The sequence below is a fragment of the Melanerpes formicivorus genome, unplaced genomic scaffold, assembly GCF_026170545.1.
Source record: "Melanerpes formicivorus ecotype bairdi unplaced genomic scaffold, bMelFor1.0.p_v2 SCAF_4, whole genome shotgun sequence".
Classification (NCBI taxonomy): Eukaryota; Metazoa; Chordata; class Aves; order Piciformes; family Picidae; genus Melanerpes; species Melanerpes formicivorus.
This window is the reverse complement of record NW_027142356.1, coordinates 7,751,704-7,775,648: the sequence shown is the minus strand read 5'-3', so window position 1 is coordinate 7,775,648 and position 23,945 is coordinate 7,751,704. Positions and strand designations below refer to the sequence as shown.

General features: G+C 43.0%; 1 long non-coding RNA gene across 1 annotated transcript in view; it reads left to right on the top strand.

The window, feature by feature from the left end:
* Positions 1–22,994, top strand: part of LOC137461281 (uncharacterized) — a 34,403-nt gene extending 11,409 nt beyond the window's left edge. Inside the window, exons 2-4 of the long non-coding RNA XR_010993308.1 lie at positions 20,509–20,631; positions 22,676–22,723; positions 22,980–22,994. This is a non-coding gene — a long non-coding RNA (uncharacterized lncRNA). The remainder of the gene's footprint in view (positions 1–20,508; positions 20,632–22,675; positions 22,724–22,979) is intronic.
* The last annotated feature ends 951 nt before the right edge of the window (positions 22,995–23,945 follow it).

The window sequence follows — 23,945 nt, the reverse complement described above, 5'->3', positions numbered from 1 at the left end:
TAACCTGGCTGCCCTCCCTGTAGTAATTCTAACTCCAGGCTGGTTGATTCAAGAGTATGTAACTGCTGGGAAACTCTTCTGTTAGAAGTTCCAGCTGTATCCCAGGCAGGACAAAATACTGCTGACAGATTGGTTCTGCCCTCTGCTATTTGTGGAGCAGAAGTGCTTTGTTGGTTTGTATGTATAGGGCTGGGAAATCCCTCTGAGGACTTCTACACGTGCAGTTATGTAAGACACACTGCTGCTGTTACTTGAATTGTTAAGTTTGTTGAGGTGAGCAGCAGTTACCTGTGAATGAGAAGAAGAGAAAATCCCGTGATTTCAAACCAGTGCATTTAACTTAAACCCAGTATCGAGCACACTGCTGAAGTTTTTATCATAGTATCATAGTATCATTCAGGGTTGGAAGGGACCACAAGGATCATCTAGTTCCAATCCCCCTGCCATGGGCAGGGACACCCCACACTAGATCAGCCTGGCCAGAGCCTCATCCAGCCTGGTCTTAAACACCTCCTGGGACGGGGCCTCTTGGAAGCAGCTACAGCAGTAGGAGTGATAAATAGATGGCAGCATGGATTTCTTAAAAGTAAATCATATAAACTAACTTAATTTCTTTCTCTGATAGGATAAAAAGCTTAGTGGATGAGGTAAATCCAGCAGAATAATGTGTCTCTGTTTCATGAACGTTTTTCTACAGTTCCATACAAGATTCTCATAAGAAAATTAGAGGCATGGCTACGATATGATTTTTATAGAGTGTGATGGATTGCAAGTCATTTTGAGTGACAGTAAATATATATGTCAAGGTGTGTCTAAAGTGCTTGTCACATTGGTACTTAGAGATATTAATAACTCAGGTTTGAGAGAGGAGGGAGCATTCTTTCTGGAATCAATTCTGCCTCCAATGCTAAGTTAATGTGCTCTGTTTTCATTAATTGCTTTGATGGTAGGATTAAGACTTCATTGATCGTATGTGTGAATGAAATCAGTCTTGTTGGGACTGCAAATACCATGCAGAGAGTGGTCATTAAAATAAATCCTTCTCTGGATGTGTCCCTGGCATATACCCTAGAGCCTCAGACAGGGAATATATGCATAGCCAGGCCACTTTGGAATTTCTCTCTAAAGCAAAACTTCTTGTGTCCTTCTAGTTGGGGTCAAGAGAATGACTCTCCATCTGCAATTACACTTGGGGGAAAAAAAAAAGCCAACATACAACCAACCTTGAAAAACTCACATTAAAAGAACATTAAGGTTGTAAAGCCAACCACTGAGTAATTAAGAAATAATAGAATTCAAGTGGTCTGTACAATTTTATTTCAGCTTCCTAATGCATATGTATTATGAAGCAAGCTTTAATTCCAGGAATCCATACTATTTTTAACTCAGGATTCTCCTTCAGTAGCCTTCTGCATAGGAAGGAATTTCATGCAGACCAAGTTTTTCTTCATGCAGTTTGGTGAAAAACTGCTCAGAATTTCATTCCAGGCCAGTTTGCAGCTCACTGTTTCTGATGATATCCTTGCAAAATGGAGAGGATGTGTGCAGAGACATGGAAGCACCAAGAAGAAACATGCAGTTTTGAAGTGTAGCAACAACACAAGGAATTGCTGAAATCTTAACATTTTTGGGTTTTGATAAATCAGCCTGAAAGAAACACTTCCAAATTGAAGTTTCAGTGTAGATAGGCCTGTAATTAAAGCCCTAATATGATCTATATGTACACTGAATCTTTGTGTCTGAAGGTTTGTACTGTTGCCTTAGATGCATGACAATTAGGCATTCTCTATTGAATGCTCTGGATAATACCATTAGATGCACAATAATTAGGTGTTTTCATCTCATTAATATTCATTTTCATACATTTAAATGCCTCTCTTACAGCATTTGTTAATTAACATACATTTACAATGGTATATTCCTCTTCCCCATTCACCCACTCTGACTAATGAGCTGACATATCAGATGACTTCTCTTACAGGATTCTGCTATTGTGTCTTTGGTGAGAACAAAGAAGGGGTTATCATGCTCTTTGCGGGTGGTATTAGCGCGCCTATTTCTTCTCACAAGGAATTTGGGGCATGGAGACTTTCTCCTCAGTGATGCTGTTGCAAAACAGAGGACTCCTTCCTCTTCATTTCCTTCTATTCACATTATTAAAGCCTGCCTCCCATAAGCAAAGTCTGGGCCCTAAATGTGTTTTTCTAATGGAAAGAGAATGTAGTGAGTACCCCTAAAAATTTGTTTCCTGCAACCTAGGAATAGAGTGCAGCCGGCAAAACTGTCGTGAGGGACGCTCCAACCTTAAAAAGTATCTTTCCTCTTTTGTGTAAACAGAGCTAATTGGAAAGGTAAACTGAAACATTCAGGGGAGTTGAAGGAAATCCCCATCTCCTGAAAATGTCTGCAAGGAGGTGAAGCACGAACCCAAGCGCTGCTGTGTAATTGCACCTACTGGGGATATTCATTATGATTCGTGGGTTACTCTAAAGTCTGACTATTAGTATTAAGCTAGTCAGCTTCCCTGTATATTGTACAAATATTGGAGCAGACTGCACAGCACCTCCCACAGTAATGTCTGTGCTTTTAGTTCTTTTGTTGCTGCTGAAGGAATAATAATAATAATAATAATAATAATAATAATAATAATAATAATAATAATGATGCAGCAAACACCTACAGAAAATAAACATAGCTCTTCCTGTAGATTTAGCAGAGTTTTTGTGACCATACACTACAGTTTTTTTGAGTCTTGTCAGAAATTAAGGGGGAAAACTCCTCTAAGATATTTCTAAAAAAATAAATAAAGGGTGGGGGAAAGTCTCTTGTAAAATTCTTCCTACTAATAAATCAAAAAGCAATCTCAGCAGTTAAGAGATTATTCAAATTCAAATGGAGAAAACATACCTGGAGGGGAATTTTCAGAAAAGCTCAATGTCAACTTAATTCTGTTCCCAGTGAAGTCAATGGGAGTTAAGGCAGTACAGAGCCTTTTTCAAAATCTTAACCCTAGGATCTGCATACCCATCTAAGTTCAATGAGGTTTATTCTTTAGGAGATTCTAAGTTATTAAGGGAGAGATTTTTCAGTAGCACCTGAGGGATTTAGAAGCACAGTTCAATTAGTCTTTCGCTGCAATTTGTGCTTCTAAATACCTGAGACAGGTTTGAAAATCTCACACTAAAACCCCATCTCAGCTGTTGGTTAAAGCCTCAGTGCACATGTCTACTCTGATAAAAATAGGATTCCAGTCTGAGGCACATGCAGGGTTTTGTGTGTGGTTGGATGGTATGCCAGGAGAATAGGCTGTCACATTACTGTTAACTATAAATGAAGGGCACTGTCAGGCCAGGAGCATGTGAAGAACGTTGCAGATGCCGCCACCGTGGTCCTGCCATGGGTTCTGCTTAATACCAAAGAGTCACGTCCTGTGCCCTCTGTTCATCTGAGAGGCACAGAACTTCCTGAAGATGCCAAGAGGGTAAGTTAGTATTCATTTTGGGCATGATGGAAGGATCTGGTGCCCCACTTTTTGGATTGGCATATCGTTTAGGAGTGATGGTTCTATACCAGTGAACATGATTTACTGGGGTTTAAATGGCTCCTTCTGACGTTGTTTTTATACAGTGTTACTGCAGCCATCCAACAAAACCCTGCCCTGCTAGTGCAGTGAAGATGATCAGATTTAGGTGTCTTGACAGCCCTGGCTTTTTCTTTTGGCGAGAAAAGACATATCCCTGCTCTCCCAAATTTCATGGAAGAGAAAATACAATTCCTTTCAAGTGTCTAGAAGAGAAAAGAGGAGAGAGTTCTGTCAGGGCATTAGAAACTGGGAGAGTTTCAGCCTTGGTTCTTATCAAAGGTTCAAAACTCAGTGTTACTTTACCTGAGAGCAACTTGGCTGGCAGTGCTGAGTTGATGCCCTCACTGGGTGCTCCAGCTATGACCTGCCAGTGGCCCAGAGTTTAGTGTGCCTTTTTTTGCTCATAGGATGCAGTTGTATGTTCCACACAGAAATGTGTCATATTTAGAGGTCAGGTTCTCCTTCACATGCATCTGAGCACTCCACTGATGGAAGGTGGTTGGGTGGCTACTGAACAGTATTACTGGCAGAGTGATGTTTTGTACCATACTGGTCCATCACAGGATCTCTTGTGATGGTGCCTTGCTTTGCATTTTTAACTCTACTGCAGTGCAGTTCAACAGGAATTTGGGGCTCAGGCAGGAGGAAATGGGAGTAAGAAGTTGATAAATGTTTCCTTTAAAAAGAATAACTAAGAAGGAATACTAAATTTGAATTAGTGTGCAGTGCGCCACACATAACTGAAGAGGAAGCTTGTAATTTATTACAGGGGTTGTCCTTGTCAGGCTAAAATTAAGCCTAACAGGACAGCCAGTCTTAGTCGTTACTTGTGTAAGCAGATGGGTGATGGAGAGTAAGTCTGGTTTTGTATCATCCCTTCACAGTGAGCCTTGTGCTCATATCACAGGGATGAAAAGCAGGAACTTTACAGAGCATACCTAGAGAAATGCCAGATGCTCTTCTCCTGTGAGCAAAGGGGATTGAAGCAGCAGGAAATGAAAGGAGCCTCATCCTGACAGATGCAGGGGGATAGTGAGATGTGCAAAGCAGGGTGAAATAGCTCCTCATTCTGTGCAAGGAAGGAGTTATGGGAGATGAAGTAGCTGTGATTCACATAGCCCATGCCAGCCTGTTCAAGAGATGACTCTGTTACTCAAGGCAGAGTGATGAATTCCCATCATCATACAATATGGAACTTTAGAATGGAATGGAATGGAATGGAATAGAATAGAATAGAATTAACCAGATTGGAAAAGACCTTTGAGATCATCGAGTCTAACCTATCATCCAACACTATCTAATCAACTAAACCATGGTGCCAAGCACCCCACCCAGTCTCTTCCTAAACACCTCCAGTGATGGTGACTCCACCACCTCCCTGGGCAGCACATTCCAATGGTCAATCACTCTTTCTATGAAGAACTTCTTCCTAACATCCAGCCTAAACCTCCCCTGGTGCAGTTTGAGACTGTCCTCTTGTTCTGGTGCTGGTTGCCTGGGAGAAGAGACCAACCCCCACCTGGCTACAACCTCCCTTCAGGTAGTTGTAGGGAGTAATAAGGTCTCCCTTGAGCCTCCTCTTCTCCAGGCTAAGCAACCCCAACTCCCTCAGCTTCTCCTCATAGGGCTTGTACTCCATACCCCTCACCAGTTTTGTTGCCCTTCTCTGGACATGTTCCAGCAACCTAGGATAGGTCACAAGGAGGGAACCAAGCTGGAGTTGAGAAAAGTGAATCATAGAATGGTTTGGGTTGGCAGGGACTTTTAAATGTCATCTATTCCAACCCCCATGCACTGCTCAGAGCCCTGTCCAAGCAGACCTTGATTGTTCCTAGGGAGGGGACATCTACCACCTCTCTAGGCAACCTGATCAAGTGTTCCACCACCCTCATTGTAAAAAACTGTAACCTTATATCTAGTCTGAATCTCCCTTTATTTAGTTTAAAACCATAACCCCTTGTCCTATTGCTACAGGCCCTATTGAAAAGTCTCTCTCATCTTTCTTGTAAGCCCCCTGTAAGTACGGAAAGGCTGCAGTAATGTCTTCCAGAACCCTTTTTTCTCTTCTCCAGGATAAATAATCCCAGCTCTCTTAGCTTATCCTCATAGAAGAGATGTTCCAGCCCTCTGCTTCAACCGGCCCATGTCTTTCAAGTGTTGAGGAGTCCAGAGCTGAATGCAGTACTCCAGGTGGTTATCATCAGCATGGAATAGACAAGAGAATCACCTCCTTTGACCTGCTGGCCACACTTCTTTTGATGCACACCATGATACTGTTGCCCTTCTAGGCTGCAAGTGCACATTGCCCACTTAGGTCCAGCTTTTGATGTACCAACACCCCCAAGTTCTCCTCTGAAAAGCTGCTCTCAGTCACATTGTCCCTTAGCCTGAATTGATACTGAGGGTTGCCCTTACCCAGGTGCAGGACTTTGCACTTGACCTTGTTTAGCCTCACGAGCTTCACACAGGCCCACTTCTCCAGATTGTCCAGGTCCCTCTGGGTTGATTCCTCTGGCATGTCAACTGCACCACTCAGCTTGGTGTCACCTGCACCTTGCTGAGGGTGCACTTGATCCCACTGTATGTGTCATTGATGAAGATATTAAACAGTACTGGTCCCAGTACAGACCTCTGAGGAACATCCGTTATCACGACAGTATCCATCAAGATACTGAGCTGTTGGCTGTTGGATGTGACCATCCAGCCAATTCCTTATCCACTGAATAGTCCATCTATCAAATCTGTATCTCTGCAATTCAAAGAGAAGGATGTTGGGAGGGACCATGTCAAAAGCCATCCAAATAGATGCCATCCATAGTTCTACCTTTGTCTGCCGAAGGGCTAAGCTGTTGGAGTGGTAACAGCAAAATGTGCCACAGAGAGAAAAATGCAAAGGAGTGAAAAGACAGAAGTATTCCCATGACCCAGATAAAAGACTGAAAAGCTCTGGGCATCTTTCCTGATTTGGCATAGAAAAGGTGCCTGATGCACGTTGTCTCCTGTCTGGTGGTCAGTCTCTGAACGGGTACTTATGCAGGCTGTTGTACTTCGGTTGCTGTGAACAACTGCAGGTCCTGATAACCAAATGTTAGAAATACCCTTCTGATTCTGCATGGATTGTCTGGCCTGTAGGCTCAGTCAAGAGTGATGTATAGTGAGAGCTTTACTTTGACAGGAGGTCTGCACAGATTGGTGATCTGGAGAGTAACGTTTTCTTCCCTCTTGGTGTAATCTTGGAGGAAGTGAGTCACTGCTGTCTGTCTTTCATTTGCTTGGAGGCTCTGCTGCTGGAGAGAACACATTATAGGAACAGTCAAGTTTCCTGTCCTTCCTTCCTATACCTGTTTCTTTCTTGTGCTAATTATCCCACTTAATGTGGAAGAAACAATTGGACTTGAAATGGAGTCCATGAACAAGTGTCTCTAAAAGGTACAGATGAGCTATTTAATAAATGGCTTCTGGTCATCCCTGCCACTCAGCCTAGCTTACTTCTGCCTTTACCTGGCTCAAGGAGAAGAGGTGACAGGCTAGCAGCACTGTACTGTTCCCCTCCAGGCAGAATCTTCAACTTTATGGGGAAACAGTGAACCTGCAGCAGTGAATCTTGTGTGAAGTGTTAGTCCTGTTAGGATGACAGCAGTGCAAAGCTCTTCTTAATGTCAGCGTTAGCATGATGGGCAGGTGAGGTGTAGAGTTGGGGGTACAAGGATTCTAGGATTTTCTTTAGGGTCATCCATAAACTGGTGTGGATCCATGGCCTCTAAAGATGCTTCCCCTCCCTCACCCCCAGCTGAGCTGCTCTCACAGTGCTGAGGCCAAAGGATGGGACACTGTGCATATACTAAGATGCACACAGCAGCATAAGCTGCATTCTGTGCTGTTCTCTTTCCTGACATAATTAAGGACTGTAAGTTTTACATACCAGTGCACAGATTACTGGCATTTACTAGGAAGCATGAGGAGCAGGCTGGCAACTGCTTGGAGGCACACAAAACACACAGGCAATTGCTCTGGAGCATGGGGAACACACAGGCAATTCAATTCCCAACTGGTTTCTAGGGCAGGAGCTACCAATTAAAATTATAAGGATAAAAGACTGGAAGCCTGGGAATGATGCTATGCTCTGGAGAGAGGAGTTGCAACATCTTGTGCTACAAAGATGCCTCTCTTTCAGTAGATTTCAAATGGTGAAAGAAACTCAGGTAACAGATCATTCTTTTCTTCTGCCTTCCCTGATTTTCATGTACTCAGTCGTGCAGCCAAAATTCCTACAAAGACAGACGGGGCTGCTCCCCATGCATTCCAAGCAGCGAGCCAGCCTTTTGAGAGCTGATGCAGTGAACATGCCAGCAGTCAGCTACACCTGGGAAGCAAGATTTTTAAAACCAAGCATGAGGTGCCTGAGCAGAGAGTGTTCAATGATGGGGTTTAGATAATCTAATGAAAGCATGGTATTTATATACATCTGAAGTTATTTAGGATGTAAAACAAACAAAACAAGCAAAACCCCAACACACACACCCTCCCCCTGGATAAAAACTGTATTAATCTATTCATAGAATGGTAGGGGTTGGAAGGGACCTCTGGAGATCATTGAGTTTAACCCCCCTGCCAAAGCAAGTTTGCATAGGGCAGGCCACATATGAACACATCCAGGTGGGTTTTGAAAGTACCCAGTGAGGAGACTCCACAACCTCTCTGGACAGCCTGTTCCAGTGCTCTATCACTCTCAGAGTGAAGAAGTTTTTCTTCATGTCAAGGTGGAACTTCCTGTGTTCCAGTTTGTGTCTGTTGCCCCTTGTCCCATCACATTAATTGCTAATGAGACTGTGAAGCAGACCTCCCCTTCTGATAGAGAAAACTGAAGCCTAACTAGATTGAGGTCATTTGACACATGTGGGATCTGCAAAGCTGAGGTTTAGCCTGTGCCCATCACACTGGTCCCTGAAGATCATGTAGGAAGTGTGCAACTTTTAACTGCAGTTGCCAAACTGCAGCTACCATGGGGCAGATGAAGTTGTAAATCACAATCTGTCATTGATTATGAAGTCCAAGCATGCTTCTCTTGCTCCTCTCAGAAGTCATGGGAATGTTGATGAACTACTTAGGTGGAGGCTACTAGATGGGACAATTTTCACAAAAAATTGATGAATTTGCCCTTTAAAAGAAAACAACAAACATCAACTTCTATTTAAAAAAAGCCCCCCCAAAGGCCATTAATGCTTCAAGACATGGAAATCAGTGGTGGTGCAAGGCAAAAGCTGTGATCTTGCCAACCACAGAAAAAGCTGTGCCTCCCATGCACTGAAAAACGGTGGCACTAACCCAGTCAAATGTCTAGAGGTAGCATATGCACTGTTTAAAGATGCATTTGTCACATGTAGCCTTGCCTTGGAAAGCAGAATGAGAAAGTGGAAATCTCTGAGCCACTTCACCTCTGTTGGGGAACTTGGGAATCACCAGACTTGCTGCCACAGTACTTCAGAGTCATTGCAGTACTTCATGTCAACAGAGGTCTGCAAGATGAGGGTTTGCTTTGTGAAAGATGAACAGTGTCGCTTTCAGATTTCTCGTTCAGAGAGCTTCAGGCAGAAAATGATCCGCTAGCAGGTGCAGGATGGAATAATTTATTACTGCTTAGCTTAATAAACTTGCATCTTAAATTATGGTATTGATTACAACGCTGAATGAAAAGGCTGAGCTGGCATTACAGTGTTTGACACGAGCGGCATTTCACAGCGTTTTACACTGATCGCGTGGTGCAGCACTATTGTTTTTGGAAAGCAGTAGACTAAAATATGGTGTGGCATAAAAGTTCTAGGTGCTTCTGAATTAATTAAATTGTGTTCTAAAAATAGCCCAAAGACATTGCATGCCAAATGGTGCTCACCCAGACTTCTTGTCCCCGTTGACAAGCACAGCCTAACGTTTGCTATATCAGTTCACCAAATTAATGGCACTAAAGCACAGCAAAAAACACATTGGCAGCAACCCTAGTGTGTTCTGTAGGATCTCCTGACAGGATAAACATGTCTTCTCTGCCCTCCTTTCTCACCCCCCTTCCCCCCTCCCCCTCCAAACAAGCAATAAAAACATTTTGCATAAACAAATTCCAAATTACAACTAATCATAGGAAAGCTGACAAATGTATGCTATGCTTGTCTGTGAAAATACTAATCAAAGCAGCCTGTCAATTGTTAAAGTTAATGATTTAGATATGCAAAACTCTGACTAAATTTTTGTGGATAATTACATAATTATGGCTGGGTTAACACAATCAAAAATAGCAATTGCATGCTCCATCTTGAAATCACCATGGCAGTTCTCTGCTATCTTCCCGTTTACCGTTGTTCCTGCTGCACACAAAGTGCGGTAGGAAAAGAGAAAATACCTGGGAGCCGCCTGGGAAAGAAAAGCAACCTTGTTAGGTGCCTCCTGCATTCTCAGCCACTCTTTGCCTTCTGCAAAGACAGTCCCCTGGAAAACAAAGCACCTGCTGGAGTGGGTGGAGGTGTGGAAAAAGTCAGCCAGGTGGGAGGAGTGGAAACAGGAAACTGCTGTAATGAGCTGCAGTAGCAGCACCTCTGCCCATGGAGTAAAGTGTGTGTGACAACAAACCTTCCAGATTGAAGAGGAAGGAGTTTATACTTTGTTTTAAAGGTTTTGCTAGGGTAGAGGAACCCAGTCCTGGCAAGGCTTACCTAGGTCATTGAGTTTTATGTTGAAGTATCATATTATTCTGAAGTTCCTTTTGATCCCAACCAGGACCTTCCCCAAATGTACATCAGTGACAGAAAAGGAGGCTAGGCAAGATGTGGGGCCTCTCCAAAAGAAAAATGGAGACCTGGTCACGACATATGGAGAAGGCTGAAGTGCTCAGTGAGTACTTTGCCTCAGTGTTCACTGGCAAGGGCTCTAGTTGCACCACCCAAACTCCAGGTTGGATGAGGCCAGGATGGATGAGGCCTGGAGCAGCCTGGTCTGGTGGAAGGTGTCCCTGCCCATGGTGGGGGCGTTGGGACTAGATGATTCTAAAGGTCCCTTCCAACTGAAAGCATTCTATGAATCATTGAAATGTTTGGCATAGAAGAGGCTATCAAGTTCTTGTATCCAGTCTGCCACCCACATGTGCTATTAAACGCTTCATCCAGCTGACCACATTCTTAAAGCCTTTGCTCTCAGTGGAGGGGAAATTAAGAAGGTAAGTAAAGCCTAACCCTGTTGGGGGGCTGGTCTTTTTTTTCAGTTCCTTTGAAAACAGCTGAGTCTATTCTAAGCACCTTTGGAAAGGCCAGTCCTTGGAAATCTTGAATTTCTATTGCAGCTTTTTATTTTCCTCCCTTCTCATGCTGGTTTCTTTCTCCCTTTTTTAAACTGGGTCTAACGGAATGAATGCAGAGATTCCAGATGTCAGGAATCTCAGGGAGTGACACAGTATAATTAAAATGAATACTGGGCTCTTTCCTGAATGTCACATTGACTGGGACGGGGTAATGATAGTGATGGGGATTTAAAAAGTAATATATCTCTTGTGTAATTTTTTATCATAATTTTTCTATACAGTTTCCATTAAATAGATAAATGACCTAAATGAAAAAGAGAAATAAAGTGAAAGCGTAAAATCAGTCCCTGTCAAGAGCTACATAAAAAGAGTCATGGCCCCAGCCTTCTGAAATTGGCTGTCTAAACTCCTAAATCTAAAAGTAGATGCTCAGGTAGATTGACTGGCCTTACTAGTGGGTTACTAGTGGCAGGGACCTAACGTAAGGGAAGCAAATGCACATCGGTGTAGATGTTTTTCCCCACTTCACAACAGGCTGTCAAAGTCAGCTTCAGCTAATTGATGTTATGGGGCCCATTACTGCTTTTGTTCTGTTTTCAAGAGTAATTATTACAAATCCAGTTGGTGGGTTGCTCGGCCTGTAAGAAGGGCATGAAATTAAATTGTACTGTGGCTGGATGTCTGAATGAAACCTGAAATGTTGTTTTGGAAACCTCACAGGCACCTGGAGCAATAGCAGGGCTCTGAGGCACTATTCACCAGTCTTACACTGCTTACTTCTCCTGCACTGTTGAAGCAAAAATAAACTTCCTGTACTTAGACAGATTTTAAACATTTTTTTCTAGAAGACAGAAACCAGATGGAATATTTTCACAGCTGACACCAAAATTCACAGTTTTCATGACTTCTGTAATATTGTGATTTATACAGGGACTTTCTCTATCAGCAGCCCTGAGCAGACAGCCTCTTGCCATTCAAGCTTTTAAACACTATTTGGATTGGTAGGTCAAAAGATTGTATTAACTGTGTGAAATGTGAAGTATCAGTGGATTTAAATGATAGCTCTGTGGGCTGTTCTGTTTCTGTGTCTCGACTGTAAGTCATAATAATAAACTCTGAGTGCACTGCTCCAAAATGGATAGCAAACTCTTAAATGCCTTGAAATTAATCATTTCTAGAAGCAAAAAAAAAATATAAATAAAAATTCTTATGTCAGGGCATGAGCACAAGCCAGGCTATTGTCTTCAATCTTTTGCTAGCTCTCTTGGAGAGGACATGAGTGGCAGACGGCATTCTGCTTGGGGCTGCGTGTTCTGCAGGCAGCATTTTCAAGCAAAGATAAACCTGACAACAACAACAAAAAAGTGTTGAAGATTGGTTTGTGGGGGTTGGTTTGTTTGTTTTCCCTTTACAGGGACTGAGATGCCAACTTGAAGCTGCTGGTAGACCAGACAGAAGGAACTGGTGGAGAGCGTGGGACCTGGCAGAGCTGGACACAGGCAGGGGTGTTTTGCAGGATCTCGTTTCTTTCGCTCTCCATTTGTGCCTGGATCAGCTTGTTGCTCTTTGCACTCAAGGTTTTCCCCACCTTCCTGGGAATTCATGGTTTCCTGGGAAACTTGTGTTGACCTGTGCCTGAAGAAAACTTCAGAAGCACATTGATTTTTCTGCTTTTACAGGGCTTTCTGTACGCATGAGAGCATTACTTCAACAGCCCTGATGGCTGCCTGCCTGTTTCCAGATGCAGCTTCACATTTTACATTTTCCTTTCCCAATGTTAGGTGATGTGGCTTTTGGCTGTGTGATATCCTTAGAAATCTGAAGCAGCAAATCTGGAGTGTTCTGGTACTGACAGGACTCCAGAGTTCAGCCCACTGAGGGAGGCAGTGCTGAAGGTGTTCTCTGTGTGTGTGTCTTTATAGGATCCCAATCTCTGAAACCACCTCTCTGCATCCAAGAAGAGATGGTTTGTACGGGGCTCCAGACATCAGAGAAGTGTCTTGTCTTTAATCAGCTGTTTGCCTAGGAAGGGATGTGTCGTTGCTAGGGGATGTAGTTTCTTTCCAGCTCTGAGAAAGACGAAGGTATATATATTTTTAGGTGCTTATAATATGTGCACCTTATCTTTATAGGAGGATTTATTGTGCAAATCAAGGACAAAATAAACGGAAACTGCTCCGGTGACAAAATAAATGGTAACAGCTCCTACACAGACAGAGTAAGGTTCAGGCTCCAATGCATTTTTCCTGCTCAACCAATTCTTAAGGCTACTGGCATACCAAAGTATCCTTCATCCTTCTGTAACATGTGCCAGTCTCACCTCCAGTGCAATGGTCAAATGAGGTAGTCAGATCTTCTCGGTAGTACTTCGATGTTGTTTGGACTTCCTCTCAAAGAAAAAAAAAAAGAAGGTAGAAATATGGTAGAGACAGAGGAGGGTAAAAATCTATAGCAAATATTACTGAATTGTATGCTAAATAAATGCAGGTTTGAATGGTATCTGCTAAAAATTGGCATATGACAAAATATTTGGTGATAACATACGGAAGCAGGTGTGGGAGACAGATCTAAGAAGCCTTCCACTTTTCCATACATGTTTGTAATCTAGTGTCCTCAGCAGTATCAATACTGCATATTGAAACTGTCTCTGTGCAACCTGGCTTACAAAAGCAGAAGCTGGAATGAGTAGAAAATAATGACATTCTTAGCATGTTATTGCCCCACTTGGACCTTTATTCCCTGGGATTTTTTCTTTCTCCTTTTCCCCCACCCCCAGCCAGCTTTAGTGAGTACAGACACTGTATTATAAGGTTTGTGCCAGTGAGGAACTGCTTAGAAGGCTGTAGCACAAATCCATAATGTTCTCCTTCTATAGGCAGTCACTAAAATCCAGGAAACCACATTTTAAATATAATGCTGATCTACATCTCGGGCAGTTTAAACAAATGCAGTCACTGTTGCAAGATACTTCCTCTAGCTACGCTGATCTGGCAAATTACTTAAATATATGTTCAAATCCTGTGTGTACGTGCTTTGAAGTCTGTGGATTACTTATATACTCTGGTGGTTTGAGGCCTTAAAACACAGGAGGACATTTGGCATTTAGGGCTGGAAGGAGCCTCCAGAAGTCTCCCTTCTGCAGGGTTGGTTATATTTATGTCATTCCCAGCAGATTTTTTTTCTTAAAAACATCTGGTGATGGACATTCCAGCTTCCATATCTTTCCCAGGCTCCATCCCAGTGCTTCACTTTCTTATTATAAATGTTTTTCTCTAATCTCTGACCTGCATCCATCCTGCTGCAAAGTTAAACCTGGTATTGTTTGACGTATCTAACATGCAAGAACCCTTTTGTGTGACAAGCTTTTACACATTTAAAGTCTTAAAATGGCTTTCTTGAGAATTCTTTTCTCTGAAGATGCCAAAATTTTCACATCTTTTGTCCTGGACATGTTTTTTGGACCTCTGGTCTCTTCTATTGCTTTTCTTCTGGGGCCCTCCAGATAGTCTGTCTCTGCCTTGCACTCTCCTGCTCTCTATCCCTCATTGAATCTCAGCCCTTTTCTTGACACAACTGTAATTTGTCAACATTTCCTCAAACTCTGAGCCTCCATATTTGCAGTTGTCCTATGCACACCATTTGTATACTCTTCAAGCACATTAATGTGCTGTTTTGTGGCCAGATAGTTCACAAAAGTTCTGAAGAGAATGATAGCCACAGCAGCGTTTTGTAATCTTCCTGTCCCTGCAGATGGCTTGCTTCAACCATGGGCAAATGAAAACTTTCTCTACACATCATGCCCAACCACTTTTGTACCTGTCTTGCAATCACTTCTCTCCGACCATGTTCTCTAGTGTGCATGTGACAGTGACATCTGAGACGGCACCAAAAGCTTTGCTAAATCAAGAAATGTGACATCTCCTACTTTGCCTCTGCTGCAAGGCCTGTTCCCATAGGGCAGAAGGAAATTAAATTGATTTGACAGGATTTATTCTCTACAAATCCATACTAGATGCTATTCATTTCCATGTGCTTTTCTATACACTTACAAATGGTTTAATTACTTGTGCTGGTGGCTTTCTGAGGACTGAAGGCAAACTGGCTGGTAACTCCTTAGGTCTGTTTTCCCCACTTTGTGGAGTTAAATAGTCTATTTACTCTTTCCCAGCCTTTTGGCACCTCATCTTCTGTTCTTGCATTCTCAGAGGTGACTGTCCAGTGCTTCAAGAGATTGCGTAAGTGGCTATTTAAGAACCCATGAGTTGAAATTCATTGTCCCTGGTCAATTTGAAGACCTCTGATTTATTTAAGGACATTTTAATCTGCTCTTTCTAGGCCATTATCTTTCTGCTGCTCCTACATCTTCTGTTCCTTGTCTGCACTGGCATCTGTGTCCTTTAGAAGTTTCTCAGCAGCACTACTGATTCTTCTCAACTTTTTATTTTTGCCTTCCATGAAATCTCATGAATTTAGGTCAACTGCTAGAGTCTAATCCTCCTATCATCAATGGCTGTGCTGCTTCTGAATCAAGGATTAATAGGAGACTATGGAAAGAACCTCAATTTCTGGTTCTTACTTGGACAGTAGTCTTGCTGACGTGCAAGAGCCCTGAATAAAACTAAAAACTGCACTAATGGGACCTGTGGTGAGTTGCCATTTGGGATGCCTGCTGACCAAATTGTGTGAGGCAGGGTTGATTAATTTTCAACCAGAACAAACAGCTCAGCTGCCATTCTGGCAGCTGAATGAACACTTGTGCCACAGTGCCTGCTTCTCTTTGTTAGAGCTTGTGGTGGGTTGAAATTCCACCCCCACCCCCCATCCCCAACATTAACTTTGCCAGACCAAGTCATTTGGAAGCAAATGGAAACTGTATTTACAAGCAAAACTACCATCTACAATGGAATGCAATGAATCTGTACAAAATACACAGTGTTTACAATATTATACAGATATTTACATTTAGCAAATAACACAAACCCCCCCCCGGTCAAAAAGACCAGAGAAGCCATTTCACTGCCCTCCCCCCCCCCCCCATCCCACCCTGTCCCAAGAGAGAAAGGAACAGAGAGAAAGCAGGGGCTAGACTTACCCCAAAAAATTCAGCCAGTGTTAGCCAGAAGCAGATTAATCTCTCCCTGAGCAAAGAAAGCAGAGAAGAGATCAGAAAAGAGAAAGAATTGTTTTGGTACAGCAGGTCTTATAGCAGATATTTCTCCAATTAATTTGTTTAGAATAATCTTTCCTTTGCATGCCCAATAGTGATTTATTTCTAGTTTTCTACTTTTCTGCTCAGTATCTGTAACTACATTTTAAAGGCATATAGCCTAAAACCACCACAGAGCTGATAATTTATTTTAACAAATAGTATGGTTAGAGAATAAATTGACCATGTTGTATTTGCCTTCTGAAGTTTTGGGTTGGTTGGTTTTGTGGTGGCACTTTCTGGTTTGCAGTTCTTCTCTGTTGGTCAGGTAGCACAATGGTAGCCTCATCCTTGATCTGGTTCCCTCAAAGAAAGTGAAGGAGGGCACATCATTAGAAGTTTGGCTACATGTTCATTCCTGACAATCTCCATCATGTCAGTTTTTCCATAGTCAGAAGTCTTCTGTTCAGTTGAGATTACTCTCAAACTAGTAACAATTCACTGCATATAAATCAAAACTTTCTGTGCTAATTATATTTATGAGGGCTTTTAGTTTCTCTCCTATAGAAGAGTGTTTTCATTCTGATTATATTTTGGCATAATCTTTCTCTCTTCCTTTCCCTCCCTCTCCCTTTCCCTCCTCCCTTTCCCTCCTTCTCCCTTTCCCTCCTTCTCCCTTTCCTTCCCTCCTTCTCCCTTTCCTTCCCTCCTTCTCCCTTTCCTTCCCTCCTTCTCCCTTTCCTTCCCTCCTTCTCCCTTTCCTTCCCTCCTTCTCCCTTTCCTTCCCTCCTTCTCCCTTTCCTTCCCTCCTTCTCCCTTTCCTTCCCTCCTTCTCCCTTTCCTTCCCTCCTTCTCCCTTTCCTTCCCTCCTTCTCCCTTTCCTTCCTTCCTTCTCCCTTTCCTTCCTTCCTTCTCCCTTTCCTTCCTTCCTTCTCCCTTTCCTTCCTTCCTTCTCCCTTTCCTTCCTTCCTTCTCCCTTTCCTTCCTTCCTTCTCCCTTTCCTTCCTTCCTTCTCCCTTTCCTTCCTTCCTTCTCCCTTTCCTTCCTTCCTTCTCCCTTTCCTTCCTTCCTTCTCCCTTTCCTTCCTTCCTTCTCCCTTTCCTTCCTTCCTTCTCCCTTTCCTTCCTTCCTTCTCCCTTTCCTTCCTTCCTTCTCCCTTTCCTTCCTTCCTTCTCCCTTTCCTTCCTTCCTTCTCCCTTTCCTTCCTTCCTTCTCCCTTTCCTTCCTTCCTTCTCCCTTTCCTTCCTTCCTTCTCCCTTTCCTTCCTTCCTTCTCCCTTTCCTTCCTTCCTTCTCCCTTTCCTTCCTTCCTTCTCCCTTTCCTTCCTTCCTTCTCCCTTTCCTTCCTTCCTTCTCCCTTTCCTTCCTTCCTTCTCCCTTTCCTTCCTTCCTTCTCCCTTTCCTTCCTTCCTTCTCCCTTTCCTTCCTTCCTTCTCCCTTTCCTTCCTTCCTTCTCCCTTTCCTTCCTTCCTTCTCCCTTTCCTTCCTTCCTTCTCCCTTTCCTTCCTTCCTTCCTTCTCCCTTTCTTTTCTTCTCTCTTTCCCTCCTTTCTTTCTTTTTTCAGGGAAGAAATGCCAAAATTCAATAGCTGAGGTTGTCATTCTAAGATGCGCAATGAGAGAGTACTCTAAAAGAAACTGCAATATTCTATATGATTTCATGGGGTCTCATAAGGAAATATGCCAATTTTATGGGGGCTCTTATGGAAAAATGCTGATTTCATGTGGATTCAGGTGAAAAGGTACATTTCATGGGATTTCTGAAAATGGCTGGATTTCCCTGGTTCCATGAAATCTGAGAGAGCCATGGAAAAATGCACAGTCCTTGTCATGGAGTAAATTCTTGCTGCGGTCTGCAGAACTTTTATTTTCTGTGTACCTCTGTTCCTCTGACACATATTATGCATTCTGGACCTCTTCCTCATCTTGTAGTCTCTTCCTGTGAATATTTTACACTTCTTGATGGATGCATAGTGCTCTGATCCTCAGATGATAGAAATCCATGACTGCCTACAAAGGAAGTTCAGTGTACGAGTGTGTGTGGGGAAAGGGCATGAAAAATAAGAAATACTAAAACCACAGTCCTGGGGATTTCATATTTTATGGTAATACCAGCTTACTTTATGCAATATAGGAGGGGAAATAATCAGAACTAAGGAATGGGAATAATTTATTGTATTCAACAATGTAACATCAAAAGCAACTTACTTGGAATTTGTAAAATTCTGGGCTGTGCAGAGGGTCCAGCACAAGGCCACCTGAAGAGCATAAAAAGCTTCAGAGGAGAGTGTTGTGGCATCTCAATTTATCCTGTTAGCAATACCCTCCTTGGCTAGGATGCCAGTGTGACTGTAGCATGCTTGCGTTGTTCCCTGCCTTGAGAGAGGAAGCAGAGCTGAAATAGACCTTGCTTTTCAAGGAGAGAAATTAAGACACAGAGGAGAAAAGGAATGCATCCTCAGACAGGGCTTGAAAATCAATGGTGAAATGAGGTGAAAACTTACAGGAAGGCTGTGTCAGAAGGGCATGGGAAATGACAAAGGGAAAAACGATACTAGATAAATGGAGGAATCAGAAAGGAAAGAATTGTGAAGCAGATTAAGCCAGATCTATGCAGGGTTTTAAATGAAGAAGCTTGAACAGTGTCTTGAGATGAACAGGGAGCCATCTGATTAGCTCTGATTTAATGATATTCTTGAACATATTTGTGCGCCTGAGCAGCCCAACTGAGAACATTCCTGACAGTGGAGATGAAGCCTCCCCTGGGGAATTGCCTTCCCCTCAGCTGAGGAGAGACATGGAAAAAGTCACAAAGTACAGCTGAGGCAGTGGAGCTGTGGGTTGTTCCTCATGCAGAAAAAGCAGAGGAAATAAATATCAGGGTCCTGGATGATGTCCTGTACCACCCTCACTTCCGTGAGGGATGGGAAGCAAAGAGCTGAGAATAAAACTTGCTACTGTTTGTCTCTATCTAAGCAAGGCCAAGGGGACGTTCTGAGAGGCAAGTGGTCAAATGAAAAGTGATGTCTGGTGTATAAGGGATCTGCTCACGTTAGCTGCCCTGGGCACAGGTATTTGTGCACAGGGTAAGTTCAGAGTCCTTCATCTGGGAAGGAATAATAAACTGTACCAGTACAGGTTAGGAGACAATCTGCTAGAGAGCAGCCCTGTGGAGAAGGACCTGGAGTCTTGGTGGGTCAGCAATGTGTCCTTGGGGCCAAGAAGGCCAGTGGGATCCTGGGGTGCATTAAGAGGAGTGTGTCCAGCCGATCGAGGGAGATTCTCCTCCCTTTCTGCCCTGGTGAGGCCACACCTGGAATATTGCATCCAGTTTTGGGCTCCCCAGTTCAAGAGGGACAGGGATCTGCTGGAGAGAGTCCAACAGAGCTACCAGGATGATTGAGGGACTGAAGCACTGCCTCATGGAGAGGCTGAGAGACCTGGGGCTTTTTGGTCTGGAGAAGACTGAAAGGGTATTTAATAAATGTTTATAAATATCTGAGGGCTGGGTGTCAAGAGGGAAGGGACAGGCTATAGCACAGGAGGTTCCACCTCAACATGAGGAGGAACTTCTTCACTGTGAGGGTCACAGAGCACTGGAACAGGCTCCCAAGAGGGGTTGTGGAGTTTCCTTCTCTGGAGACTTTCCAGACCCATCTGGATGTGTTCCGGTGTAACCTGTGCTAGATTCTATGGTCCCGCTCTGGCAGGGAAGTTGGACTTGATCTTTGGAGGTCCCTTCCAATCCCTAACATCATGTAATCCTGTGCTGGACATTATGCTGGGGTTTATTGCCTGCTACCCACTCTCTTCACTGTACCTAGTAAGTTGCTAGGATCTGTATTTCCCCTTTGCTCAGTTTCTGTAAATGCTAAATAGAATTTTGCCACGTATAATGTTTTTCAGAGAAAACAGCATCACCTTTTGTTATATTATTTTGAAGGAGTTTTTGGCCTGCTGGGACCTAGAAATGCTTTTCCCTCTTCCCCATCAAACAACCTACAATCCAACTCTCCTTTGCATAATCCTATTTCAAATATGAACAATATGAATCCTCCAGTTTATCCTAGCAAGGAAATTCAGGAAATTTCATCATTGCCTTAGAAAAGAAGGGCAGGGCAGCTGCCAAGCTTTGTACAGCTTTTCTCTGCTGGAATTTAGTGAAGAAACTGTAGTGTTCTTGATAACATATTCAGGCTTTTGCTTTTTCTTTTCTCTTTTCTTTTCTTTTCTCTTTTCTTTTTTTTTTTCCCTTTTCCCTGTCCCCTTTCCTGCCCCTTTCCTTTTCTTTACATGCAGTGTAAGTTTGCCTTACGTGTTTTGTCAAGCCAGGTAACAAGAAAATGTCCACTTTGTAATATGTTTTGGCAGACTGTCCTTTTTTCCCCAGAAGCAATTTGTGCCAATATCTAACCACTCTACCAACTAAACATGCATGGCTAATGCCTACAAATCATGCTGATGGGCCCTGCTTGCTGGAATTGTTCTGTTCACACCAGATGCTGCAACCCTGGCCATACATTTGTGGATTAGCATGCTTGATTAAACATGCATACAGAACTGGAGATCCCCGTACAAAGACATGGACTATCGGAGCCTTTAATCTCAAATGTACCTCATGGGTAAGTGTACAATTTTAACTCTCAACCCTTTTAATTGCCCCCACTTTGGGAGTCCCCAAATATCTATGAAGAGTTGTGAGGCCCTGGGATGCTTGAGCTCACACAAGCAAGGATGCACGCTACCTGTGGTGGTTGTTCTTTCCACCAAAGGAGAACTAGATGGCAACCCAGCTATTTCCTTTTGGGTCTCTCCTTTCAAAACAGTCAAAAGCAGTGGGCCTCAGAGTGCCCAATGCGCTGCTGTTTGCATGTATCTGATGTAATTTCTTCTCCAGAGTAAGCTGGCTAAATTAATTTGATTTTAAAGAAGTTGAAGCACTGAGACTGTGCCTGACATTTTCAGGATTCCAGGACGCTGTGTTCCCAGATCAATATGCTGATTTAGTAACATAACTTATGCTCAGGAAGGCCATGTGACACTCCCAGACCCATCCATCTTAGTCAAGCATTTCTGTTAGAGTTGTGCAAATCCTTTCCAGGACAAGCAAGTGAGGTTTTACAAGTTTCCCATTAGAAAGGGATGGCGTAGAATTACAAACACCCCCTCTACCCCTTTTCTCACATCTGAGTCGCAAACAGGCCCTGACGCAAGACCATGTCGGTATTGCTAACCATCAAATAGACAGGCACACATAAACACACGTGCAGATAACAACAAGCAGAGCCTAGTGCCCATAAAATGTGCACTTGCATGTGCAGATAGAGAAGATCCATTTTTAAGCAGGCACTTTTTTTTCTTTTCTTTTATTTTCTTTTTTTTTAATTAAAAGATGCACTTGAAAATATAAAAGGGCACTTCAGGTACCAAGACATCGTGTAGTTACAGAACAAGGAAAGGCTTAACTTCTTCACAGACTTGAGTAGAATCAGAATAGTGCAGAAATGTGGTCTTGAGTTTATCTACATGAAAACAAACCGGCTACCATGTGGTCATGTTGCTCATTTAATACACATTAAAAATGTTTAGCTGTAGGCCACTCCTCTTTATGGTACCCACAGAAACTGCACGTTAAGAGCCAGCGACTGTTGCATCACTCAAACAAAAAGTGACTTTAGGACATAGATAATATAAGTGAACTTCTTACTCTGGCAAAGTTCTTGGTAAAAAGGTTATCAGAAGAAATGCTCCTCTCATTTTCTGCGTTAAACAGATAATATTGTAGCTCTCTTACGTGACACAATGCTTTGAGGTTGTACTTTCACTTACAAGGTACTGGCCGCTGAATCTCCTGAGAGTGCTGGAAAAAATCTTCCTGTTATTTATTTCAAGGTGCCCAGAAACTCTGTTTTAAATTATGAGCCAGCTTTCTCTTCTGAACAGAGCAGAAATGAATGTAGTTAGTTGATTGTAAGCAGTGATGTTGCCTAACTTCTAAACCAATACCACTTGTTTCCCTATTTGCCCGACTTTGATTTGGGGTATCTCAATATCATACTGTTTACCTGTAGGGATATTTGCCTGAATACAAGTTTTAAGACCAGGCTTAAATTTGTGCTTGAAAGTGTCTGCTCTCTACCAAAGGATACAATTTCTCTTCTAAATGCCTTCCCTACTCCAAGCAGCCCAAGTACTCCTTTAGCCCCTCACAATGGCTGACAGGACCTTATACATCAAAACCATTTGCGCTCACCAGGGAGCCAGGATTTGAAGGATCACTAAATGTAGCATTTTTGTGTATCAACCCACGAGGCAGCACTTTAATCATGTATTTTCAAGGTTAGAGTGTTCATTTTGGCCTCATAGTTGCTAAGTGGCATAGAGATGTTATGCATGGTACACAGTGCTGCTATAACCTATTGCTTTCTAAAAGCCACCCAAAGTACTGCACCGTAATCAAACAGCACTTCTTTATGACACCCTGTGCTCCAGATGTATCCTGAAACAGACTGCCACAGATAAATCGTTTAAAGATGCACAGCCAGTCAGGAAATCTTGCTCAATGGAGAACCTGTGTATAAACTTTTCTTTCTTCAAATTATGGCTTTGTTTCAATGAGGCATGTGTTAATAATAAGTTTGGTCTCTCCCTGTTATTCCCAACAAGGTAACTAATGTGGCTATGTTCTGATCTGCAACATGGGACCAGCCTGAGGTTGGTGTAGCTCTGTGAAGAAGAAAATAGGCCTGCGAGGACTCCTCTTTACTTGGCTTTGGTTGCTGACCAAAACCCCACAGTTTGTATCCTGGGACAAAAACCCAAACCTCAGATAACTTAACCATATGATGAAAGCTGCCCTCAAAGTGGCTGTTTCTAACTGTTTTTTTAGTTCCTTTTTTACTGCAGAACCTATGAATCATCCAAAATCTAACTGCTTTTTGCCTCAGATGCTCCTTACTAACATTTTCAGGTTACTCGAGATAGTACGGCAGACATCAGCTTTTCACAGAATCATTCAGGCTGGAAGAGTCCATCATGTCCCTCCGTTAACCAGCACTGCCAGGTCAGGCCTTTGTCAGGCTCATATCATTGAAAAACTCTCTTTTGTCTTTTCTTGTCCTTTGAATGTCATTCAAAGGACAATCTCCTTCCTGAATTCCCCTTTTTTATTAGGAGCAACTTCAAATGACCACTTCCTACCCCACTGCTCCTGGAACACTGGTTAAATAAGCTCACAGCTCACCTTCACCTCTTACCTTTGTGGATGTGCTTCCACCTCTTGAGATGCCAGTCTTCTGCCTGTGCTGCTTTCTTGGCTCTACCAGACACCTAAATGTCTGCTTGTTGACTGGGGCACTGTGCAGCCCAACCTAGCTGCCCTTTCTGCCACACTCTCATTCTTATACCAGTTACAGGGGCTGTGCTTTCATGCCTCAAGGTACCTTGTACAGGTACCCTCAGCCTCAATTTCTCTCTCTTTCTTGATTGAGGGTGACAGGTAAATGTCAGTGCATCTTTTTGCTGCATTTCTGAGACTAACAAAGAGGTGTTTGTGTGGGTTGGCCAGCCTCTGCTTCTCCGTGCAAGAGGCAGACACCTTTACAAAGTGTCAGGCAGACTTGTAGAGCTGTCTAGGACCTTTAGGCCTTGGGTGAAATACAAAACACATACATCATCATTACTTAGCTGCCAATCGCTGTTGATAACAAGTATACAAAGCTCATAGTATATTCAATATGATAATGAATTCTTGGTGTAAGGCTGCTCTGGGTCTCTGTAGAAATGTAACCTCTGCCTTGGGAAACAATGGACCATGGCTGGAGCCCTACAGTGTGTAGCATAAAGAGAAGCTGGCATATTTATGCCTTATGAAGCCAGCAGAACTCTGTCTGTTGACTTTCATGGGGCTCTGGATTAGATGTCTAATGAACATCTC